The sequence below is a fragment of the Chiloscyllium plagiosum genome, chromosome 51 (assembly GCF_004010195.1).
Source record: "Chiloscyllium plagiosum isolate BGI_BamShark_2017 chromosome 51, ASM401019v2, whole genome shotgun sequence".
Classification (NCBI taxonomy): Eukaryota; Metazoa; Chordata; class Chondrichthyes; order Orectolobiformes; family Hemiscylliidae; genus Chiloscyllium; species Chiloscyllium plagiosum.
In genome coordinates this window covers 1517653-1539440 of record NC_057760.1, presented here as the reverse complement: position 1 = coordinate 1539440, position 21788 = coordinate 1517653, and the positions used below count along the sequence as shown (strand labels likewise).

General features: G+C 47.5%; 1 protein-coding gene across 5 annotated transcripts in view; it reads right to left on the bottom strand.

Annotated features, from left to right (window-relative positions):
- Window positions 1-21788, bottom strand: part of LOC122544710 (zinc finger and BTB domain-containing protein 7B-like) — a 92786-nt gene that overhangs the window by 62606 nt on the left and 8392 nt on the right. Inside the window, exon 3 of one of the 5 annotated variants that reach the window (XR_006310456.1) lies at window positions 20354-20442. The exons of the other annotated variants lie outside the window; for them this stretch is intronic. The gene's annotated coding sequence lies outside the window, so the exon portion shown is untranslated. Of the gene's footprint in view, window positions 1-20353; window positions 20443-21788 lie in introns of those variants that run through there. 5 annotated transcript variants of the gene reach the window in all.

Below are 21788 nucleotides of genomic sequence, written 5' to 3'. Positions count from 1 at the left end.
GGGCCAGTCAAAGGTTGACCCTGCCTCTGTGGAGTCCGGAGTCACGTGCAGATCCAGACTGGCTAAGGATGGCAGGCTTCCTGCCTCTTAGGTGAATCAGAAGGGTTTGTACAACAATCGATGATGGTTGTCACAGTCATTGTCGTTGAGACTAACTTTCAATTCCAAAGGTTAAAAATCACACACACCAGGTTAGAGTCAGGTGGTGATGAAGGAGCAACTCTCCAAAAGCTAGTGCTTCCAATTAAACCTGTTGCACTATAACCTGTTGTTAGGTAAAAACAATGACTGCAGATGCTGGAAACCAGAGTCTAGATTAGAGTGGTGCTGGGAAAAGCACAGCAGCTCAGGCAGCATCCGAGGAGCAGTAAAAATCAACGTTTCGGACAAAAGCCCTTCATCAGGAATAGAGGCAGAGAGCCTGAAGGGTGGAGACTCTGGTTTCCAGCATCTGCAGTCATTGTTTTTACCTAACACCAGGTTATAGTCCAAAAGGTTTAACTGGAAGCACTAGCTTTCGGAGTCTTGCTCCTTCATCACCACCTGACTATAAGCTGTTGTGAGATTGTTAAACTTTGTACACCCCAGTCCAACACCGGCATCTCCAAATCAATTCAATTCCAGATTTGATTTATTGCATTTAAATTCCCACCAGAGCTGAGCGATGAGCTGAAATTTCAAAAGGGATACAGGGCAGCATTTACATAGCACCTGCTGTGACCACAGAGTAGTCCCCGAGGGCTGATCAGGGGCAAACAGTCCACGCATCTCTGCTCTGCCCCTGTATGGGTTTGCAGCCTCAAGCTGCGAATGTGTGCTTTTAACCTCCCATCGTTCATGACAGGAATTGAAAGAGAGAATGGGAATCATTGCTGCGTCTGTCTCTCACAGTGTAGGAAGTGACCGTGGACTGACCAACAGAAATAGGAAGCAATGCTCTAAAACTGTCTTTAACTTCAGCAACAAATGTCAAAAATAGAGCTTCTCCACCAGCTATCGGTCACAAAAACGTATCGGTCAATTAGAAGGGGAGAGGGGAATTTGTTTTTTTTTGATAGAGCGAGGGAGTTATGATCTGGGATGTGCTGCCTGAAAAGGGCTGTGGAAACAGAGTCAACACTAAGTTTCAAAAGGGATCTTGGAGAGACACTTGAAGCGAGCTTCAAATACTCAAGGGGGAAATAACAGGGTGAGGTGGGAGCAATTGGAGAGCTCTTTCAAAAGAGCTGGCACAGGCACAAATCAGGCAGGGGGTGTGAGGGACTTTCCTCTGTGCCTGTATTATTCCCAGCAAGTTGCAATTTGCATCAGCACCGCCGAACGCTGCAGAGGAGGTGGGGGGTCTCAGCACAATGCAAGGGTTCTCCCTGCAATCAGGCCCATGCCAACACAGACCAACATTAGATTGGCGCTGTAGGTACCCACCTCAAACCACACCCAGTTCTGATGACACCATGTTACCATTTAAAATAGGGCAGGACTAGTTCTCTTAGTGTCCTGCCTGGCAGGCATCCCTCAACCGAGGCCATTGAGATAAATTAATTGGGCCACTTAAGAGTTTTAAAATCCCTCCATATCCTCACCCACCCTCTCCCTATCACTTCCTCCAGCCCCTACACCCCTATCCCCACCATTCAATCTGATTATGGCTGATCCTCTACCTCAATGCCATATTCCCGCTTTTTCTCCATACACTGAGGCCTTCCGTATTGTCAAATATAAAAAAAAAATTGATCCTTTTCTCTAATACATTTAATAAACCAGCCTCCCCAGCCTTCCTTGGTAGAGACCAGCTTTAGTGAAGAAATGTTTCCTCATCCCAATTCTATCTTGCATCCTGAGACTGTGACCCCTGATTCTAGACTCCTCAACCGGGGAAAATATCCTCCCTTCAGCTAATCTGTCCAGCCATGTTAGAATTTTACGTGTTTCAATCAGATCCCCACTCATTCTTCTAAAATCTAGTGAATACAGATCCAGTCGAATCTTGTAGGACATCCTGCCATTCCTGCTATCAGCCTAATGGCACCTCACTGCACTTCCTCTGTGGCAAGTAGGGAGACCAAAACTGCATGCAATATTCCAGGTGTGGTCTCACCAAGGCTCAGTATAACTGCCATTAGACAGCCATACTTCTGAACTCAAATCCTATAAGTTATAATACTTAAAGAGCAGTATTAAACACTGCCTGGCCTCTGCAAATTCTGTCTTCCCTCAGTGGAGGTGTCATCGCGGATTTCTCGGCTCTGATCTCTGGTAAAGGATGTGAAGCCTCAAGCTTCTGGCTCAGATGACAGGGCAGAAGCTCTACAGCTTCAAGGTCATCGGTGTCTGGAAAGAAGGAGCAACTAGGCAACCACTTGTGTGATGATCCCTTTCGATATCATCTCCTCCTGTGCCGTGTGATTCTTCAGCCCCTTGAGCCACTACATCAGATTGCAGCTGATCCTCATCTTCATCCCACTTCCCCACTTTGACTCTGCACACCCCCCAAGACCCCATCACCTCTGCACACAAAACCCATTCACTGCACAGTTCAGAATGCTGACCTTGGCCTCCAATAACTACGGCTTTGGGCGGCCTGTGAGCGGGCGTGGCAGGTGCTTGCATCAAGTTCTGACATGCCATCTTCCTCTGGTCTCCAGTAAAACTGGCAAGTCTGGGTGAGGGACACACACCCACCCACACACAGCAGTCAGTCCCTCATTCCCTGAGCTAGCGCCACTCCCTCACTTACCCAGAGCACTGCACAGTGTCAAACTGACAACACAACACAGGCTTGTAACCACAAAACGCCTTGCCCCAAAGCAGATATTTGTTTAAAAAAAAAACGACAGTTAAAACTCAGGAACAGAAAAACGAAAGGGCCAAACACAACCGGACAGACTGATTATTTAGTCCATCAAAGCACTGCAATTATTGAGGTTTGTATTTGATTGTTCCATCCTTAAATTTGCCATCTCAACAAACGATTATATCATGAGAAAACCACACAGTTCAACTCATTCTTTTGTTTCACTTCCAGCACACCCCGTCCATGAATGCACCCGCTGGCTCATTAAACACGCCATACCTGGTTATGCTGTGCCCATCCAGACTTGCAGCCAAGACTCGTAAACATCCATTCTCTTCCTCCAACCGGCCTATCCCCTGTTAGCACGCACGTACCCACCCACTTAAACACCAGCTCCAGTTTCAGCAACCTGCAATCTCTCAGGTCCCGTCAGAATCCAAATCGCACCCTCCCTCGCTCACACTGGCAAGTGATTGACAAGTTCGTTTGCTGCAGCACAGGCTCGGCAGTTGGCCTCAGGTGATCCCGGATGACAGTCAGCCTGCTCCTGATCGTGGTCCAGCGATCGGACAGTGACAGGATGGAAGCGGGACAGCCTGGCCCTCACAGCTTACGTAGCCACTTTGCAACATAATGGGAGGCACTTTGTGCTTTTCATGAAAAGTTTCTTCTTAAAAATATAATCAATTCTTGCAGAGAAAGGCAAGCAAAGAACAAGCCACATAGCACATCAAAAGACAATCTGTTACCCTAACCCTCCCATTGAAGACCCTAACAATCCCATCGAAGACCCTTCCTCCAGACCCTAAGCATCCCATCGAAGACCTTAATCTCATCGAAAACCCTTCCTCCAGACCCTAACAATCCCATCGAAGACCCTTCCTCCAGACCCTAACCATCCCATCGAAAACCCTTCCTCCAGACCCTAACAATCCCATCGAAGACCCTTCCTCCAGACCCTAACAATCCCATCGAGACCCTTCCTCTAGACCCTAACAATCCCACCGAAGACCCTCCCTCCAGACCCTAATAATCCCATCGAAGACCCTTTCTCTAGACCCCAACAATCCCATCGAAGACCTTTCCTCCAGACCCTAACCCTCCCTCCAGTCCCTAAGCCTCCCTCCAGACCCTAAGCCTCTCCAAAGACCCTTCCTCCAGACCCTCCATCTAGACCTCCTTACCCTCCCCAAAGACCCACCCATCGAAGACCCTCTCAATGACCCTCATCATCACTGGAAGATCTTCCTTCTTGACCCTAACCCTACCGAAAGGCCCTCCATCAAACACTAACTCTCATTGAAGACCCTCCCCCAGACCCCTAACCCTCCCAAAGACCATCCCTCTAGTCCCCTAACCACAGTGAAGATCCTCTCTCTAGACCCCTCACAAAGACCCTCACTCTAAACTGTAACTCTCTCATCGAAGACCCTTTCTCTAAATTCCTAGCACGACCCAAAGACCCTCACCCTACCCAAACATCCTCCCTCTAAACCGTAATTCTCTCAAAGACCCTCCCTCTAGACCCCAAACCCTACCCAACCCTCCCGCTAGACCCTAACCCTCCCATTGAAGACCCTCACATTGAAGACCCTCTCTCCAGACTCCTAATGGTCCCAGTGAATCCTGTTCGGAGGGTTGCGTGTTCAGGAATGATGTCATTTGGATTAGTCAGTGTACTAAGATAGAGAAGGGATGTTCAATGAACACAAATAATCCAGCCACCGGGATGAAAGAAAAAGAAGATTTGACAGCCCTGGGGTCACCATTCCTCCCTCAGTTAGGATCCACAAAAGACAAGTGCAATGATTGCTATACATTTAGGGTCTTCCATGACCTCAAATTCTCAATAGAGCAGCGTTCACTTACTACTGACCCTCTAACAGTGTGGAGCTCCCTCAGCGCTGCCCTTCTCAGTGCAGTGCTCCTTTTGCGCTGGGAGTGGCAGCCTGGATATTTATACTCCAGCCCTGGAATGGGATCGGAACCGTTTTACTGAATGTTGAAAGAGCACTAGAACTGAATCATGGAAGTCAGAAGTGCACAAGAGACTATGAGTGGCTTGTTCGGTGTTGCGAATCAACTGTACAAAGTGCTACAGCGGGTAGGGATGTGTTAGGCCTTTTGCTGATGGTCTATACTGAAGCAGCTGGGTTTTGAGAGCCATTGAATTCATAACCACAAGCTGAGAATTGAATCCCATGGGCTCCAGGCTACAAGTGAATAGGCAATGTCACTGTGTTGCTAACCAGCCCTCACATGAGGGTGGTGACACGGTTTCATTGAGAGTGGCAGGAGGCAGAAAGAGAGGGAAAGAAAAACAAATCTGGATATTTATATCAAGTTCAGTCTGTCCTCACTTTCCATTTCTTAACCGTTCACAGGCTGTGGGCTTCACTGAAATATGTTGCACATCCCCAATTACCCCTTGACCACACAGTGTCTGGCTCAGGGCATTTCAGAGGGCAGTTAAGAGTCAACTCGATCACTATGGGTCAGGAGTCACGTGTACACTCAGACTGGTTAAGGGTAACAGATTTCCTTCCCCATCAGTGAACCAGACAAGCAATGTTCACTATCACAGTCACCATTACCGAGATTAGTCTCCAACTCCAGATCTTACTCCATACGGTGGTGCAGTGTCAAGAGGCAGGATTGTTCCTCAAAGCCCTACTGGGGGAAATAAGAGGTTCCAGACACCAGGGGTCACAGTCTAAGGAGAGGCTGGGACTAGTTTCCCTGGAGCATGGGAGACTGAGGGAGTGACTTTATAAAGGAGGTTTATAAAATCATGAGGGGCATGATTAGGGTGAATAGACAAGGTCTTTTTCCCAGGGCAGGGGAATCCAAAACTAGAGGGGCATAGGTTTCAGGTGAGAGAGGAAAGGGACCTAAGGGGCAACGTTTTCATGCAGAGGATGGTGCGTGTATGGAATGAACTGCCAGACGTGGTGATAGAGGCTGCCACAGTGATAACATTTAAAGGGCATCTCAATGGGTACATGAATAGGAAGGGTTTTGATGGATATGGACCAAATGTTGACAAATGGAACTAGATTAATTTAGGATATCTGGTCGTCATTGATGAGTTGGACCGAAGGGTCTGTTTCCGTGCTGCACATCTTTATGATACAGGCGAAGTTGTTCAGGACTGAGATGAGGGAAAATGTCTTTACCTAGAGAGTGGTTTCCGCACATCAGCTACAACGCAAACGCCCCAACATTCATCCTTTTCTGACAAAGTCAAACAAGATTAAAAAAAAAACACACCAGTGACCTTTTCAGAAGATACTTTCTCGTGCAAAATCTCTCAGACAAAAAACTTAGGGAGAACCCCTCCCAGGCACCTGCTTTGCATACTGTGCGAACAGTCTACATAATTCCACAAACCCCCGAGAACAACTGCCACTCAGTGGATCCAGCGAGCTTCAGGTCATCAAGGTCACACTCTCCTTTGACTCACGGCTGCTCGTGTGAAGACAGGATCGTTGAATGGGAAATAAATTGGATGGGAAATGCCTTGGTCTCACTGGAGCAAGATGGAAGGGGAGTTCCCTCCCATGACTGAAAGCAACGATCCTGCCTCTCCTCAACACTTCAAGCACACCACCTTGCTCCTTGGCCAACATCTCTGCCTCAGACTTGCTGCAGTGCTCCAGTGCAGCTCAGCACAAGCTGGAAGAACAGCTCCTCATTTTCCGCTTGGGATTCTACAGCCTTCTGGACTCAATATGGAGTTCAACAATTTTAGGACTTGTCCTTACCCCAACACCCCCCACACGAGGCCTTTAATTACATGGCCTGCTATTACACACAACCCATTGTTAGACACTAATAGTGCCCATTAGCAACTATTTATTCTCCCAGGCCTATTGTTATGCATTCCTTTGTCAGTCCAACTATTCTCTCTCTCTGGGCTCTGTCTTCACATATCATTTACTCCTTACTCCCTCCATCCACCCTATCTTCTGCAATAAAAAAAAACAATGTTTGCCTAGCTACCATCAGTTCTAAGAAAGGGCACTGGACCCAAAATGTCAACTGTGATTTCCCTCCACAAATGCTGCCAGACCTGCTGAACTTTTCCAGCAATTTATGTTTCTCATCCTGCATCTTTGTTGTTCGAACAACCATGTGATCCCAAGGTGTTCTGGCCCAGAGGTAGGGCACTGCCACTAGAATTTCTCAACTCTGAGCTGGTGTCCTGGGTGTAATGGCTATCATTCAATGGACAGCATTGAAAATAAGTAAACAAAAGACCCACCCCTAATCACCCTTGAATAGTGTGTCTGGCTCAGAGCGTTTCAGAGGTCAGAGGTCAGTTAAGAGTCAAGAGTTGCTGGAAAAGCACAGCAGGTTAGGCAGCATCCCAGGAGCAGGAAAAATTGAGGTTTCGGGCTGGAGCCCTTCATCAGGAATGAGGCTGGGAGCCTTGGGGTGGAGAGATAAATGGGAGAGGGGTGTGGGGGGAAGCGCAGGGGAGAATGGTAGCTGAGAGCATTTGTGGAGAGGTAAGAGTCAACTCCATTTCGCTGTGGATCTGGAGACACATGTAAGCCCAGACCAGGTAAGGACAGCAGATTATCTTCACCGTGAGTGAACCAGATGGGTTTTTACAACAAGCAATGATCACTATCACAATCATCATCACCGAGATTAATCTCCAGTCCCAGAGTTTACTCGAAATGGTAGTGCAGTCTCAAGAGGCAGAGCGGCCTCCCTCCTGTTCCTCAAAGCGCTGGGGTGGGGGAAATAAGAATTTACTGATGCCAGGGGTCAGAGTCGCACCGCTGTTTGCAGGATCTTCTTGTGCACATGTTGACCTTAATCTCTATCTACATAACGTCAAAGACTTCAAAATGTACCCACTTCCTCGACCAACCGACTGACTGAGCTTTCAGTGACCAGTCATAAAAGTCTCTCACCGTCAAATATTGTTTGTGTATCTGCTCCAGTGCTGTCACCTAGTTTGCTCTATGTTAAAAAGGTGCTATACAAACTCAACTAGTCGTCTGCTAGTCACAAGGTGCTCCGTATGTCATCCTGAGGTCAGAGAAGGAGCTATGAAGCGAGAGGAAACCTTTTCTTGCGCCACCAAATCATGCAGAATCAGAGACAGTCCTCTCGCCGCATCCCAGTGCCAATAAATAAAAACAAGAGATTTTTTATCTATTCTTTTTAGCACGACAGCCTGCTTTCATGAAACATGGCTCCACCGCTGTGTCCAGAGATCACTTGTCAGCACTCGACTGCTTGTGAACAGGGAGCCATGACATGCTTTTCACAACCTGTAAGAGGGCCCTGATGTCAGGTTGACCCTTGCATTCTGCAGTGACTGCATCAGACAGCATGCGAGGTTAAATATCAGTCAGGCAGAACGCAGGCATATGCTATTCTGGTCAGAATTTAATTCCAACTCTCACGCCATCAACCTGCACACCACTGACTGTTTTGTTACCCTGCAGATAGTTTCTGACCAACATGTTCAGGCATTTTACAACACATCTCTGGAGCAGGTGGAACTGGAATCAGAGCCTCCTGGCCCAGAGGCAGGGACACTGCCACCGCACCAGACACACCCAGTCACGTCCTCACGAAATTACCCTCCATTAACACATGCATCACTTGCTCCCTCGATGCACTTGGTTGGTCAGGCTGCCCTACTATCCTTCACCAGGCATGTGACGGCAGTGTAATAAGAACTAATAAGTTGGGCACTTAAGTACTAAGGACTCTTGTGGTGCAATGGCAGCAGGCCAGAAGGTCCTGGTTCAAGTGGCGCAGTGGCTCAGTGGTTAGCACTGTTGCCTCACGGCACCAGAGACCCAGGTTTGATTCCAGCCTTGGGGTGACTGTCTATGTGGAGTTTGCACGTTCTCCCAGTGTCTGCGTGGGTTTCCTCCGGGTGCTCCGGTTTCCTCCCACAGTCCAAAGATGTGCAGGTTAGGGTGGATTGGCCATGCTAAATTGCCCACAGTGTTCAGGGATGCGTAGGTTAGGTGCATTGGTCAGAGTAATACAGTAGGAGAATGGGTCTGGGTGGGTTACCCTTCATAGAGTTGGTGTGGACTTGTTGGGCTGAAGGGCCTGTTTCCACACTGTTAGGATTCTATGACTCTATTAAAAAGTGGCACATGTCCCAGAGGAGAGTTCTAACAGCTTGACTGCAACAAAATAATGGCTGGCTCACAGACCACTTATCCAGAGTTTCACCTGAGCTTCAAAAGATTACGTTGCTCAGAAACTTTTCATTCAAAAATAGCAATTAAAGTGAAATAATAAATTATCTGAAAATCTAAAACACCGAAGAGGGAGTTTTTAATTTTACAGAACGTCTGAAAAGCACACGAGGGAGAAAATAACAAGGTTCGAGCGCTGAGAGGGGTCGGGCTGGACGGAAGAGGGATGTTTCTGGCTAAACATTGCCTGGGACTGAGATTTGAAAGTGGAGGCACGACCGGTTTTAAAATAAAAACCTACACACCACTTTAACGGACTGCACTCGGCCCTTTTCTTTACTCTCAGTACAACAACTTCATTATATTTTACTTTAAAGTCAAAATGCAACATTTTTCACACATCCTCCCTGATGTGATAAATTCCTGCCACCAAAGTTGTGGCAGATAGGAGCGTGCTGTCAAATTCAGGAAGCACGACCGCTGGATGAAGAATTTACGTTTTGGAGATTTGTGCCGCCTGGATGCTGAGGCGGCTCGCTTGTTAGCCCATGGGCCTGCCCTACTGTCCCTTCATCCTTTTGATGACCGATCTAACCCAAAAACGGAAATGTTTGCGTGATTTCTGCAACCACCAGCATGTTCCACAGCTTGAAAACCCCCTTGCGAGACACCGCCCACACCAAATCTCTTCCACTGACACATATTTCTGTTCCTCGTATCTGACCTTGTCGATTGCTGGATGCAAGCTGTTGCAAAAAAAAAAAAAAAATTGTCACACTTACGAACCACGGGAGGAAGCTTTTCAGCTCATCAAGCGTGCTCCACTATTCCATCTGACCAAGGCTGATCATTCTCTTTTTCCCCACATCCATGTGTCACTGGCATACTTCTAGGTACCGGCGTCAATTTTAAATAGAGTGAGCACCCACAGACCACTGGGGCAGGAAATTCTAGACCCCTAAATCAGGGGAAACATTTAACCTGCATCAAAACTGCCTGCTCCTTTAAGTATTTGCAGGTTTCAAAGAGATCAGACCATAAGACATAGGAGCAGAAGTAGACCACCCAGCATATCAAGTCTGCTCCGTCACTGAAAGAGATCTGGTTATCCTCAAACCCACTTCCCTACATTTTGCCCCTTACAGATTTTTCGTGAGGAAGGAGATCTGTGTCTGACAGCCGAGAATATATTTAACGTCCCAGCTTCTAAGCCCTCTGCAGGAAAAGAATCCCGCAGATTCATCATCCACAGAGAAGAAATTCCTTCTCACCTCTGTCTTAAATGAAGGACCCCTTATTCTGAGATGACACCCTCCGGTCTTAGGTTGTTTCCTGTTGTGGGAGAGGCGATCAACACCTTCCCTGTCAAGTCCCTCTCTAAGAATCTTGTATGTTTCCACAAGGTAATCTCTCACTCTTCTAAACTCCAATGAGTACAGGTCCAATCCAGGCAAACTCTCCTCATAAGGCAGCCCCTCCAGACCTCAGTATTAACCTAATGAACCTTCTCTGGACTGCCTCCTATATCTTTCCTCATGTAAGGGAGCAAAACTGTTCACAGTGTTCTAGTTGTGGTCTAACCAGTGGCTTGTACAGTTTGAGCGAGACCTCCCTATTTTTACACTCCATTCCCTTTGCCTTCCTTCCTACATTTGTATGCTGGTATTGTACAATTCATGCACAAGGACCCTCAAACCTCTTTGTGCTGTAGATTTCTTTGCCTCTTGTTCTTTGAAACAGTGGAGAACATCAGCCCAAGCTTGCCCATCCCAATCTCTCTTGGCAGGAGAGTCCTGCCATTCCAGAAACAAGTCTGGTTAACCTTCATTGGACTCTCTCAATGCAATAATGTTTTCCTAAGCTAAGGGAACGAGAGTTGCAAGTGGTACTCCCAAGTACAGACACTAACCAAGTTTGTGCACAATTAAAGCAAGAATACACTATTTGTGTAGTCAAATCCTCTAGCGATAAAGGCTAATACACCTTTAACCTTCCTAACAGTTTGCTGCAACAGCACGTTAACATTCACTAAGTTATCAAAGACACCCAGGCCCTTTTGCACGTCTACATTCTAATCTCTTTTGTGCATTTAAGAAATAACCTGTACATCTTTCCTTCTGTTTGTTCCATTCTGGGTTTTTTGGCCTTTGCACTGTTGGTGTTTTTGGGGACTGGTTTTGCAGCCCTCAATTCCATATCTATCAGGGTGCAACCATTTCAGAAGTCTTTCAACAGATTAAACTAGCAATAACCACATCACAGCAATCCACTCTCGGCTCATTCATCACACCCTCGATTGTTTTTCCGTGAGTGTTTGACGCCAAGCCTGTCCCACCCAGCATCCGTGTGTTGGCTGACCTGCATTCGCTCCTGGTCAGGCAACGCTCCGACTGTAGGATCCTCATCAGTGTTCAAATCCCTTCCCGACCTCGCACATCTCTGCTGCCTCCTCTGCTGCTCTGAGATCTCCATGCTCCTCCATTCCCGGCCTCTTAAGCCTTCTCAATTCCAATCACTATCGCATTGCCTACATACCATGCCTTCAGCTGCCCGGACCCTGAACCACAGAAATGCCTCCCTTAACCTCTCTGACTCGCTCTCCGCCTTCAAGAGGGTCCTTACCACTAACCTCTGTGACAACACCGCTCTCACACAATATTCTGTGGCCTGATGTCTAATTTTGTTTTATTTGATGCTCCCCTGAAGCATCTCACTTATCTCACTTGAAAGACTTACATTTACAGAGGAACCTCAATTACCCAAAGGACACGGGCGGGGAGTATTTCGTTAGGATAATCGAATTCTGGATAATCAAATACCAGATTTTTAGATTAGATTAGATTACTTACCCAACAAGTCCACACCAACTTGCCGAAGCGAAACCCACCCAGACCCATTCCCCTACATTTACCCCTTCACCTAACACTACGGGCAATTTAGCATGGCCAATTCACCGAACCTGCACATTTTTGGACTATGGGAGGAAACCGGAGCACCCAGAGGAAACCCACGCAGACACAGGGAGAATGTGCAAACTCCAGATAACATAGTTTAACCAAGCATCTTGCGATCTTGCCGGGTAATCTGATTTTTGTATAATCAAGGTTCCTCTACTTTTCAAAATCAAACATTTGGCCGTTAAAATACTTTCCTTTTTTACATATAGGGAGGAGAGTGGTCAAAGATAAAGGGGTCAGAAAATTTGCAACTTATGTAATCTTAACATTGTAAATGCTCATCACGGGCCGAACAGCCCGTTCCTGTGCTATACAGGTTAAAGGTCAGCAGGAGCTGCAAGACCAAGGCTGGGGCCTGGACAGGGGCCATGAATGGCTGCATGAAGGAAGGCTGCAGAGTGTGGGGGAAAAAGGCAGTCAAGCGCCCCAAACCACAGGTGTATACCTACACTGCATTACATGATCACACCCTCATATCTGCCAGGATCAGAGCTTATTTTCTGTTGTTTTGCTCAGAGTTGCACTGCGCTGATTTTAAAATGTTTAAAACATAATATACTTCAAACACACCACTGCTGAGGCAGGGATCAGAAAGACATTAACATCGAGGATTTTCATAATGCCAAAGTGAGAATTTTACCAAATGGTGGGAATTCCTCATCCTTGGATATAGCAAACGGAGCAGCCAAAAGGTAATATGCAGTGTCCCACAGATAGCAGTGCAACCATCTGTGTTTCAAGATGCTGACTGAGGATAAACATTGGGAACATCTCTCTTTTGAGAGACTCCAATTTATTCTTTCAGGGGGCAAAAGGAGAAAGTATTTCATATCTCATTCAAATGACAGTAACCTCAACAGTGCAGCGCTGCATGGACTAATCAGCCAGCTCAAGCCCCTGCAATAGGATTTGAACCCAGGACCCTGTGAACTGGAGGCATGTGTGCTACCCACTGAGTCACAGGTGATAAGTGGACATTTTATGACATCCAGGACACTATTGAGATACAAGTTGTGGCTGTGGTGACTAATTGGGGGAAGATACGGTCATGTTTTTCCCTATCAGCTAGAGAGTTGGCAGTTTTTTTTCAGAAAGGTATCTCAGCTAAGATTCCCTACAGGATTTACCTGTCCCAATGAGGCTGCAGTGATTCAAGATGGCTGCACACTATCATCTTCTAAAAGGACGAGTAGGGACAGACAATAAAGGTTGACTCAGCCTGTGACACTCCCGTCTCATGAATGAATGAAAAAAATAAGTTAACAACTTGGGGAGGAAAACAGGGAAATAAAACTCCCTAAAATGAAAACAAAAAGCTGTAGGTAGCTACAGCCCCGCTACAAACATTTGCAGCTATTCATCATAATTATGGCACTCAACATCACAAAATTGTGTACTTTGAGAAGTCAGGAGCCAGTGTGCTGATGGCTTACCATGCAGCTCTTTGACCCAGTTCCTTCCTGCAATGAAGCTTTTTTAAAATAACCACAGCATGCCCTCGGCTGACAGATTTAAAGCCAGCGTGGTAATGAGCCGACAAGGCCAGTGGTGGAACAGGACTGACCGCAGACTGTCGTTGCCACAGACGGGAATCATCTGGTGAAAAATTGTTCACCAGTTACCAGTCTGGAGGCTTGGTCAGAGCAACAGGATATTGCTCCATGGCTGCTTCGGGAGAAAGAAAATGGCTGGCATTTGCGTAACACCATCCACAACCCAAGGGAATCTCCTAGAGCACTTTACAACCAGTAAAGTGATGGAGCACCTTTCTGCTTTGGAGGCGGTGTCACTGTTGTAATGTAGGAAATGCAGCTGCAAATACGTACATAGCAATACTCCACAAATGAAAGTCTGACTAACTGAGATAGATTGTCAATTTTAAGAGAGGTCACAGGACATCAGGAAGAACTCCCCTCACATCCATCTATACAGTTTGCCCACTTGAGAGGACAGGCAGGGTTTACAAGTCTGAAAGGGAATATGGCATGGTACTCCCTGTGCACCAACCCTCCAAGAGTGCAGTGCTCCCTCAGTGCTGGCCCTCCAATACAGCAACGCTCCCTCAGCACTGGCCCTCCAACAGAGCAGCTCTCCTGTGTTGCTGGCCCTCAGACAGCGCCCACTCCCTCAGCGCCGACCCTCCGACAGCGCCTGCTCCCTCGGCACTGACCCTCCGACAGTACCGCGCTCTGGCAGCACCGACCCTCCCACAGAGCAGCACTCCTGTGGCGCTGGCCCTCCGACAGAGCCCACACCATAGACGCCAACTATCTAATAGTGCCCGCTCCCACAGCATCGGCCCTCTGACTATGCCACGCTCCCGCGGCGCTAACCTACCCGTAATCTGAGTGTCATCCTGGATTATGGGGCTCAGATCTCTGGACCAGGGGCTCAAACCCACAACATTCCAACACAGTGCCATCCAAATGAAACATAGCTGCAATGTTCTCGTGAAAAGACTTTACATCAGCTGGCCATATACTCCCTCTACTGCCTGTATAGAGTTTACTGTTGGACATGAGTGGTATTTGCATGTAGTGACTCTAAACCCAGTTGAAATTGCTTTGAGTTACAAGAGAAATCTTTATTTCTACTGGCAGTCTCCCCACACATGAACTAGTAACGTCAGCTTCACTGCCTCCTGTGAGTCAGTTGGTTTCAGGATGTGACCCATAGTTTAGGCATGAGATGTCAGTGCGAGACAGAGGGCGGGTTGCAAGAGCTCTGTGCTGCAGAAGAGCTGGCTTACGGAGGCCATCCCATTCCCCACAACACACCGAGACCCAAGAGGGCTTTTCCCAAGCCCCTGGTCAGCTTCTCCCTCTCTGAAACAGTTGCCCAAATAACGATATTGCACTTGAAGCCCTAAGCAATTTAGTTTCTGCTCGGGAAGTTTGGCAGATAAGATGTCAGGGCTATGCAAATTAGAGCTATTTTCAATATTCTCCACACCTAACAAGGATGTTCCAGGGACAGAACCACTCCTGCCACCGATGTTATCTCTGCAAACATGACGCCACACACTAATCAAGTATAACTGCAAAGTTCACAGCTCTACCAGCAGTTCCAGGTGGAATTTATGCACTGGGGCTCCTCTCAGTAAATCAAAGGGCATATCTAGACTCAGATTAAGAAAATAATCCTCACTCAACTTTCACCTGTAGCTTCTGATACAACCCAAGCTCCACAGGCTTTGTTCGACCTTTGTAATTTAGAGTTGAAGTTAAGTCAGTCACCAGGAAAGGGTGTTCAGGTTTCTTATGACATATTTCTGCCAAGACTAACTATAGACAGGGATGGGCAGAGACAGCGAGAGAGATACAGACACAAACAGAAAGGGGCGACAGGCATAGAGAGACTGAGAAGAGATTGAATCGACAGAGCTTGAGAGAAAGACAGACAAGAGAGAAATAGGACACTCAACGGCACAGTAAGTAACATTTTTCAAACCTAGAATCATACAGTATGGAAGAGGTCCTTCGACCAATCAAGTCTGTACCATTTCTTCAGTTCAGTTTCCAGTTACAGTCACAGAACTGTACAGCATGAAAACAGATCCTTTGGTCCAACTCATCCATTCTGACCAGATATCCTAAATAAATTTAATCCCATTTGCCAGCATTTGGCCTCTAAGCTTCTTAACCCTTCCTATTCATGTCCTCATTCAGATGCCTTTTAAATGTTGTAATTGTTCCAGCCTCCACCACTTCCTCTGGCAGCTCTTCTACGCACTACTCTCTGCGTAAAAAAGTTGCCTCTCGGGTCCCTTTCTCCTCTCACCTTAAACTAAGTCCTCTAGTTTTGAACTGCCTCATATCTAATCCTGTACATGTCTGTCGCACCTCAGCCCGATTTATTCTTCAGAGCTGGAGACAGGTCTCAAGGGGAAATGAGAGGACAATGAGGAAAGGGGACAGCTTGGAATGAATATTTTCAGTCAAAAGCCCCATCTCCACAGAAAATGGAAGTTCGACAAAGTTCCTGGCACTGAGTCGGAGGGGGGGTGGGGATCAAATCCAGGGGTGGAGTGACTACATGGTCAGTGTAAATTCAGTTAGTGGGAAGGGTCAAGTGGTACAGGCAGATAAAGAAGAACGTGCATTTCTGTAGTGTCTTTTATGGTCTCCTAAAGCGTTTCACAGATATTGAAATAAATTTGAGATGCAGTCACTGTTGTGATGCAGGAAATATGACAGTTGAAACTTTATTGCTGGAACAGCACAGCAGGTCAGGCAGCATCCAGGGAACAGGAGATTCGACGTTTCGGGCACAGGCCCTTCTTCAGGAAGAAGGGCCTGTGCCCGAAACGTCGAATCTCCTGTTCCCTGGATGCTGCCTGACCTGCTGTGCTGTTCCAGCAATAAAGTTTCAACTTTGATCTCCAGCATCTGCAGACCTCACTTTCTCCCCTAGGAAATATGACAGCCAGATTATCCACATCAGGATACCACAAACTGTAATATTACTCACACGGGTTGAAGGATAAATATCAAGTCAAGGACATCAGGTGAACATCTCCACAGTCCTTCTTCCAGTAGTGGCTGTGGGATTTCTCACCTACCCAGGGAAGCTGACATGCAACGGCTGACGGCTTATCAGAATGATGGCAACTCGCACAGTGCTTTGTTCCCTCAGTGCTGACCCTGCGACAGTGCGGCGCTTCATTAGGATGCACCCCCCAAAAAAAAAATCAGTGCAGAGCTCGCTTGAAGTGAGCCACCCTGCTCCCAGACAGTTTGGTGCTCCACTGCGCCCCCCCCCCCCCCCGCAATGTTAAGGGCAGCGGGATGATCCCTTAGCACCGACCACCAGCCCCCAACAATGCAGCATTTCCTAGATTCCAGTCCCCCAGCACCCCCCTCCACAATAATGCGGAGCTCCCTCGGCACCAGCCCTCCAATTAACCTCAGAAATTGTCAGTGACAGCACAAAACCTGACTGAACTAGCAGATTATTTGACTTGAGCAGTGGTGATGGTTGTGAGCTGGCTCTCCTTATCTAGGTCAACAGCAGCTTTCAGCACACTGTCATCTTTCTACAGGCACGTACAACACTGACTTTACCAGCAGCTTACAAGACCGCAGCCCCCGACTCCCCGCTCCCTGACTCCAGGGAGTTTTGATTCATCCTGTGAAGTGCGGGGCTCCCCACAATCCACAAAAACGTCAAAAAGGGCCCTTTGCGCTTGCAGCACAGCCACAGGAGAACCACAACCTTAGTTCAACACCCTGATCTTCTGGGCAACTGCAGCCCCATGGCTAACACTTGAAACTCAACAAGCATGATGGCAACTTGAGCTAAAGACAGGGAGACAGCTGTAAAAAAGGAAGGGAAGTGAAGCTTGACTGCTGACCAGACCAAATGCCTGGTGGTGCTAACAATGGAAACAGATGTCTCCTGTTTACACGACCCTTGGACAAATGAGCTCAGAATTATGAGGGTCTTGTGCAAGCTGCGCATTGCATCAAACAGTCTGGAAGACAAGGAGCAAAACATTTAAACGTCGGCAGCTCAGAGGCAATGATAGTGCTAACTCGAGATCAACCATCGCAAAGAGAACACACTGAACTCAGAGAATCATTCATCAGTGGTCCCTCACTGACGAAGACAACTCCCTTTCATTCTCAGGATGAGTCTGCAAGTGGCTGTACAGACTGATACAGCTACCAAAGGCTCTGTTACACTTGGGGCAGGTAATGGTCAAGGGAGAGGGTGGGTGGAATGGGGCATTGGTGCAGCAAGGCTGTCCTTACTGTGTTTTCGTTTGCCTTCCACACCTTCCTCACAGCACGTCTTGAGGTGCTTGAGAATGCACTTTGGATAGTCTTGGGTCAGAAGATTCCCTGGAATCTGTTGGAAAGCTACACTTTGTCAGTGAGGCCTTGAGAGTTTCACTGAAGAGCTTTCTCTGTCCACCTGGGGCTGTGGGGGTTCCCGCCCTTCTACATGGCTCTGAGATGTGAACTATCTACAGCAGACACCACCAATGCTGCCCGCGCTAGATCCTGCAAACCCGCTGGGAACCAGAACACACCAACATCAGTGCCTTCAACCAGGCCAACATCCCCAGCATCGACGCACTGACCACCCTTGATTGGCTGCAAAGGGTTGGGCATGTCATCCACATGTTGGACACGAGGCACCCCAAGCAGATGCGCTACACCTACCTTCAAAAACTCAGAGAATAGCCTCATCGGAACTAAACTGGCCTGGTCACCACGTACACGTAGTACCTAGATTCCAGTTATATAATGCTTTGATTACGTACTTACAATAAACGCAAAGCTGTATTAGACTCTAACTGAGCTGCCTGCCCTTTATCTGTCACAAAATTCAAGACCCTGGTGGGAAAGAGGCCAAGAGCACATGTTCCACTGGGTATCAGTGAATGATGGGAAGAAGCTGGAAATTTTTTCCTGTGCCGACGCAGCCACCTCCCCCTGCTTCTTTAACAAGCGCACTCCTCCCTCCCCCCAGTCTCCCTGGCCATCTCTCTAACACATCTGTCAGAAAGAGAGGTCTTGTACTAAGGTGCAGCCTTGGCCATTTCACCCGAGTTGCTCACTGAACACAAAGCAAAGCTGCCTTGAAACCCTCGCTTTCACTTCTTATAGTGGCCATGGGATCTTTTACTCATGGTCACACAGAGTTCTGAATGACTGGATCAGAAATAGCCAGCGATACTTCTGGACAGAGTGCACTGACAGACAGCACATCACAGGGCTCAGTGCTCCTGCATAAGCCCATAGGGTCCCTCAAAGCCGGCCTCGATGCACCAGGTCACATAGACAGCATGGCACAGCACAAGGCCATTCAGCACCTCTGCTCAGTGCTAGCATTTCTGATTCACACAAGATTGCTCCCACTGCCCTCCTCATGTCTCCCCTCCAACCACGGTACCACACTACCACACTTTTCCACTCCTTTCTCTCATGCGTTGATCCAGATACTTCCTTCAACATATCAGCTATTCGCATCAATCACTCCTGACGGGTGCGAGCTCCCCATTCCCTGTGGGAGCAAGTCTCCAGTTCTCCCCGACTGTCTGGCTGAGGACATTTATCCTGAATTCCTGATTCATTATTGGCTGGTTTATATAGACATCCCTAGCTCTGGTCTCCCCCAACCCTAGCAAGTGAAAATATTTTCTCTACAGCTATACTATTGAACCCCCCTCAATACGTTAATGGCCTTGATCAGTTCATCCCCTCTGACTTATTTTTCAAGACAAAAACATCCTTGCACGTTCAATTTTCGTAATGGTTTTGATCTCCCGGATCTTGCTAACCTTTCCTATTCATGTATTTATCCAAATGTCTGTTGAAAGTTGTAATTGTACCCACATCTACCTCTTCCTCAGTAAGTTCATTCCAAACGTGAACCACTCTCTGCGTAAAAGATTTGCCCCTCGTGTCTTTTTAAAATCTCTCTCTCTCCTCACCTTAAAAATGTGCCCCCGAGTCTTGAAACCCCTCGTCCTAGATGAAAGACAACTTGAGATGAGGACCTGAGGGCACAGCCTTAGAGTAAAGGGAAGCCTCTTGACAACGGAGATAAGGAGAAAGCTCTTTAGCTAGAGAATGGTGAACCTGGGGAATTCATTACCACAGAAGGCTGTGGAGGCCAGGTCATTGAATATATTTAAGACAGAGATAGATAACTTCTTGATTGCCAAGGGGATCAAAGGCTATGGGGAGAAAGCAGGAAAATGGGGTCGATAAACTTATCAGCCACGATCGAATGGCGGAGCTAACTCAATGGGCCGAATGGTCTTAACTACCATTAACTCAATCTATATCTCTCATTATTTTATATACTTCTATTTAGTCGACTCTCAACTCCCATTGTCTAGTCAAAAAACATCCCAGCCTTTCTTTGTAACTCAATTGTGAGAAATTTAATATTCTTGCGTTCATCCTGATCACTCCAGCTTTGGCAGCTTGCTCGCCTTCTTGGCACAACTCAGGTCAGGTTGAAGAAGTACCTTCAACAGCAAGGGGAACAGAGGTGTGGAGAGGTAGCTGGGTTGAAGGACGGAATTCCAGAGCTTCAGCCTCTGGAATCAAGCACTCAGTAAACAAGACCTGCAGGGAATGTCACAGGTGTAGAGTGTCAAGAGATTCACATTTGATGTTGCACAACACAGCAGGGTAAGTCCCCTGCGACGGTATTGCAGGCACTGGCATTGCTTGAACAATCCCAGTCAAAGTGTGGCACGGCATTCAGAAAGATCATGGGCTGGCAGAACACACAGGGCAAACAAAATATAAATTGGAAAACAGGTAAGGCTAACGTATGAACACACGAAACAGGCACAGGTAGACTGTTCGGCTGCTCTGACGTTCAAGAAGATCACGGCTGACAGACTGCCCCATAAACAAACAAAAAAAAAAGAAAAACCTGTTTTGACGTCCTTCGGGGAAAGGAAACTGCCAGTCAGCCCGGCCCGTGCCCTCCACCTGTCTCTCACCGCGTGGCACACCCTCACAAACAGCTTAGCACACCAGATCCACTGCCAAACATGCGAGAAAAATTGATTTTCAAGATCGCTAATGGTCATGACAAGGTGGAGCCGTTCTAGAATTACGAGGTGCTGTTGTGAAATGCGTGGTCACCCTTACAGGATAGAGAATTTTTTCCTCCCTCAGTGGGAGTGGGTTCTGTTCCTTTGGAATTCTCTGCCTCAGAAGGCAGTGTAGGTGAGGTCATTGAATATTTTTAAAGATTTTAAAGATTATTGTTAGGTGGAGGGGGGGGTGAAGGGGTAAACAAGAGTTTGCGAGAAATGACAGGAATGTGGAAGTCGGAACACAAACAAATCTGCCATATATGCAAATATATATAATAGCAGGGTTAGGCCTTCACCCCCTTGACCATACTCTGCCATTCAATGAACAACATGCAAGCTTAAATTAGCATTCTCGCCAACCTCGACAATCTTTCACTGCCTTGTTTAACAAGAGCCTATCCAACTCTGCCTTAAAAGCATTCAAGGACACGGGTAGGCAGGCCAGCGCAGCGGCAGGAACAGCAAGATTGGGAGCAGGTAGCCTGGGGAGGGCAGGGGCCAGAGGTGTAGGCAGCTCAGGGCAGGGGTGAGGGCGGGAGGAGGAGAAGGCAGCCCTGTGCGGCCAGCAGTGATAACGGAAGCAGGCAGCATAGGGTGGGGGTGAGAGCAAGACTGGGAGCAGGCAGCAAGAGAGGTACAGCCATTGTGAGGAGTGCGAGCCCAACATGACTAGACACTTATGAATTGTGGTTTTGAACTGTTAACTGTGTTTCTTTGTTTTTCTACTTATAGTCATAGATCTGTACAGCATGGAAACATATCCTTCAGTCCAACGCGTCCATGCTGACCCAGATATCCTAACCTAATCTCGTCCCATTTGCCAGAACTTGGCCCATTTCACTCTAAACCCTTCCTATTCATGTAACTATCCAGATGCTTTTAAATGTTACAATTGTACCAGCCTCCACCACTTCCTCTGGCAGCTCATTCCATACACACACCACCCTCCGTGTGAAAGTGTTGCCCCTTAGGTCTCTTTCCTATCTTTCCCCTCTCACTCTAAACCTATGCCCCTCTAGTTCTGGACTCTTCCACCCCAGGGAAAAGACCTTGTCTATTTATCCTATCCATGCCCCTCATGGTTTTATAAACCTCTATAAGGTCACCCCTCAGCCTCCGACGCTCCAGGGAAAACAGCCCCAGCCTGTTCAGTCTCTCCCTGTAGCTCAAACCCTCCAACCCTGGCAACATTCTTGTAAATCCTTTCTGAACCCTTTCAAGTTTCACATCATCTTTCCAATAGGAAGGAGACCAGAATTGCATGCAATATTCCAACAGTGGCCTTACCA